The sequence below is a fragment of the Euprymna scolopes genome, chromosome 7, assembly GCF_053919585.1.
Source record: "Euprymna scolopes isolate OS-2025 chromosome 7, ASM5391958v1, whole genome shotgun sequence".
Taxonomy (NCBI): Eukaryota; Metazoa; Mollusca; class Cephalopoda; order Sepiida; family Sepiolidae; genus Euprymna; species Euprymna scolopes.
Window position 1 is genome coordinate 172,625,332 of NC_136488.1, and position 5,517 is coordinate 172,630,848.

Here is a 5,517-nt window from a genome sequence, read left to right on the forward strand (position 1 = left end):
TGATTGGATAATAATCTTCGTTTCCCCGGACCCTTTGTTTTTACCCCCTAAAAAATTACACTAGTTCTGGAATTGAGTTATGTTTGAAAATAAAATGTTTTAATTTTTCTAATTAACAATAATCTATAATTAACTTAACGTGCCCTTTTATTTCTCTCTTGCGCGCATGCGCTCGTTTTATTTCTGTTAGTGACGTTGTACATTACAATGACTGATCACTGACAACGTATCCATTTTGTTCCACAAAAATCACTTTCACTTAAGATGTTGGCAACCTTCACGTGATCCTCAATCCCCCACACCCCACCGTAATCTCCGATGCCTTTTTATAAAGAATCCTGACTAGAAAATATCATGGCAAGTGCTCTCTGCTTGTCTGAGCTACAACCTATGATCCCCCCCCCTCGTCAAACTTCACAAAAAACACTCGTCTAATTGCAACCACTATCAATAATTTTCTCCACTCTTTATCTGTGTCTAAACCTAAACGTAGATTCCATGAACAAAGTTTCTTTCTTAGAACTGCACGTTTCCCTGCTTTCCAGCTGACTACAATATGGTCGTCTTCAAGTCCAACGTAAACAAATTCTTGATGAGCCGTTCCCCTTAAGTAATTCAATTTACCAAATTTCCGCTACTAACGATTACTACGATATTGTCCCATTAATTATTGTAGTCATCAACCCCGTCCTCGAGTGGCCTCTGGACTCCTTTGTAAAAAAAAACAAAAAACAAACAACAAAAAAAGGCAACAATAGAATCTTCGGATTTGATGACTTTGTGATAGATATTGAAAAATGGCTGAGCGGCGGACGTTGTCGAGAGTATCTCCCCCCTCCCCCACCTCTAAATTCCACAATTTACATTTTTTGTTTTTTTTACTTTTTTCCTGTTAATATCATCGATTACAGACTTAAGCTTCAGATTATAAAAAAAATTAAAAAAAAAATTTTTTTCAGAAGTTTTCACGTGGGGGTTCAGTTATCAATTATAACGTTGAAGTAAATTGAATATGAACTTTGTGACCACGATGAATAGATAGTTAGATACATTTTTTTTTTTTTTTTTTACATGGAAGTCACCACTTATCAAGGCCCCGGAGGCCACTCGGGAATAAGGGTTATTGCGTGTACAGTAATCAATGAGATAGTATTGTAGTTCATATCTTGTCGCTCCATCTCTTGAACCAGTGGCGTGCAGTTTCATTACCACCACTGAGGTCTTCGTCCGTGCAGTTGGGCCCCAGTGGGCAAGATGTTAAAATGTGCTCGATGGTCTGAACTTGGGCACCACAGGGGCATTCAGCAGTTGTAGAGTAACCCCACATGAGGAGGTTGTCGCCAGTTTTTGCAACTTTTGCCCTTGCCCTATTCAGAGTGACCCACTCCGAACAGGACAGGTGTGTGCCAGGTGGTAAGGTTTCACTGGGCTCTGGCAGTGCTATATTTGTAGACTGAGGGTCTACCTCTCTCCACATCTGCAGCCGATAAAAGGATGTAGGAGTGTCCAGTAGTTCCTCCACCGTGGCAAAGCACCATATGATGCTTTCGACACCATATGATGCTTTTGACACCATATGATGCTTTCGACATCATATGATGCTTTCAACACCATATGATGCTTTCGACACCATATGATGCTTTCAACATCATATGATGCTTTCAACACCATATGATGCTTTCGACACCATATGATGCTTTCAACACCATATGATGCTTTCGACACCATATGATGCTTTCGACATTATATGATGCTTTCAACATCATATGATGCTTTCGACATCATATGATGCTTTCAACACCATATGATGCTTTCAACATCATATGATGCTTTCAACATCATATGATGCTTTCAACATCATATGATGCTTTCGACACCATATGATGCTTTAAACACCATATGATGCTTTCAACATCATATGATGATTTCGACATCATATGATTCTTTCGACATCATATGATGCTTTCAACACCATATGATGCTTTCGACATCATATGATGCTTTCGACATCATATGATGCTTTCAACATCATATGATGCTTTCGACACCATATGATGCTTTCAACATCATATGATGATTTCGACATCATATGATGCTTTCGACATCATATGGTGCTTTCAATATCATATGATGCTTTCAACACCATATGATGCTTTCGACATCATATGATGCTTTCAACATCATATGATGCTTTCAACACCATATGATGCTTTCGACATCATATGATGCTTTCGACATCATATGATGCTTTCAACATCATATGATGCTTTCGACACCATATGATGCTTTCAACATCATATGATGATTTCGACATCATATGATGCTTTCGACACCATATGATGCTTTCGACATCATATGATGCTTTCAACATCATATGATGCTTTCGACACCATATGATGCTTTCGACATCATATGATGCTTTCAACATCATATGATGCTTTCAACATCATATGATGCTTTAAACATCATATGATGCTTTCGACATCATATGATGCTTTCGACACCATATGATGCTTTCAACATCATATGATGCTTTCGACACCATATGATGCTTTCGACATCATATGATGCTTTCGACATCATATGATGCTTTCAACATCATATGATGCTTTTGACATCATATGATGCTTTCAACATCATATGATGCTTTCGACATCATATGATGCTTTTGACATCGTGTGATGCTTTCAACACCATATGATGCTTTCAACATCATATGATGCTTTCAACATCATATGATGCTTTCGACATCATATGATGCTTTCGACATCATATGATGCATTCGACACCATATGATGCTTTCGACATCATATGATTCTTTCGACATCATATGATGCTTTCGACACCATATGATGCTTTCGACACCATATGATGCTTTCGACATCATATGATGCTTTCGACATCATATGATGCTTTCAACATAATATGATGCTTTCGACACCATATGATGCTTTAAACATCATATGATGCTTTCGACACCATATGATGCTTTCGACATCATATGATGCTTTCAACATAATATGATGCTTTCAACATCATATGATGCTTTAAACATCATATGATGCTTTCAACATCATATGATGCTTTCGACACCATATGATGCTTTCGACATCATATGATGCTTTCGACATCATATGATGTTTTCAACATAATATGATGCTTTCAACATCATATGATGCTTTAAACATCATATGATGCTTTCAACATCATATGATGCTTTCAACATCATATGATGCTTTCAACATAATATGATGCTTTCAACATCATATGATGCTTTAAACATCATATGATGCTTTCAACATCATATGATGCTTTCGACACCATATGATGCTTTCGACATCATATGATGCTTTCGACACCATATGATGCTTTCGACATCATATGATTCTTTCGACATCATATGATGCTTTCAACATAATATGATGCTTTCGACACCATATGATGCTTTCGACATCATATGATTCTTTCGACACCATATGATGCTTTCGACATCATATGATGCTTTCAACATAATATGATGCTTTCGACACCATATGATGCTTTCAACATCATATGATGCTTTCGACACCATATGATGCTTTCGACATCATATGGTGCTTTCAATATCATATGATGCTTTCGACACCATATGATGCTTTCGACACCATATGATGCTTTCAACATCATATGATGCTTTCGACACCATATGATGCTTTCGACATCATATGATTCTTTCGACATCATATGATGCTTTCGACATCATATGATGCTTTCGACACCATATGATTCTTTCAACACCATATGATGCTTTCAACATAATATGATGCTTTCGACACCATATGATGCTTTCAACATCATATGATGCTTTCAACACCATATGATGCTTTCAACATCATATGATGCTTTCGACACCATATGATGCTTTCGACATCATATGGTGCTTTCAATATCATATGATGCTTTCGACACCATATGATGCTTTCGACACCATATGATGCTTTCAACATCATATGATGCTTTCAACACCATATGATGCTTTCAACATCATATGATGCTTTCAACATAATATGATGCTTTCGACACCATATGATGCTTTCAACATCATATGATGCTTTCGACACCATATGATGCTTTCGACATCATATGATGCTTTCGACACCATATGATGCTTTCAACATAATATGATGCTTTCGACACCATATGATGCTTTCAACATAATATGATGCTTTCGACACCATATGATGATTTCGACATCATATGATGCTTTCGACATCATATGATGCTTTCAACACCATATGATGCTTTCGACACCATATGATGCTTTCAACATCATATGATGCTTTCGACACCATATGATGCTTTCGACATCATATGATGCTTTCGACATCATATGATGCTTTCAACATCATATGATGATTTCGACATCATATGATGCTTTCGACATCATATGATGATTTCGACATCATATGATGCTTTCGACATCATATGATTCTTTCAACATCATATGATGCTTTCAACATCATATGATGATTTCGACATCATATGATGCTTTCGACATCATATGATGATTTCGACACCATATGATGCTTTCGACATCATATGATGCTTTCGACATCATATGATGCTTTCAACATCATATGATGCTTTAAACATCATATGATGCTTTCAACATCATATGATGATTTCGACATCATATGATGCTTTCGACATCATATGATGCTTTCAACACCATATGATGCTTTCAACATCATATGATGCTTTCGACACCATATGATGCTTTCGACATCATATGATGCTTTCGACACCATATGATGCTTTCAACATCATATGATGCTTTCGACACCATATGATGCTTTCAACACCATATGATGCTTTCGACATCATATGATGCTTTCGACATCATATGATTCTTTCGACATCATATGATGCTTTTGACACCATATGATGCTTTCGACACCATATGATGATTTCGACATCATATGATGCTTTCGACACCATATGATGCTTTCAACATCATATGATGCTTTCGACACCATATGATGCTTTCAACATCATATGATGCTTTCGACACCATATGATGCTTTCAACATCATATGATACTTTCAACATCATATGATGCTTTCGACATCATATGATGCTTTCAACATCATATGATGCTTTCGACATCATATGATGCTTTCTGGAACGAACTCTAAACAAAATCAAAACATTACAATATAACCAATATACTGACCAAATAGCAGAAATGAAAAGTCTTTATTGCTGGAATTGACCAGCTCACCAGCTCGGATGCTGAAAACAGAAAAATATATAATATTAACAAATGCAGGAAGTGTGGGAACAGTAGTACAAGCCACAAGCCTTGACAATGTTCAGTATACAGTGACGAGCGCTCTGCATATGGAAGCAAGCGATATTGGGTGAGCTGCTGCAGAAAGACTCAATTAAAGGAACACAGAAAGAAAAGTAGACACTTGAGCAAGCGTCACAACCACCAACATCAAACACCAAGTCGAAATCATCATATGATGTTGAAAG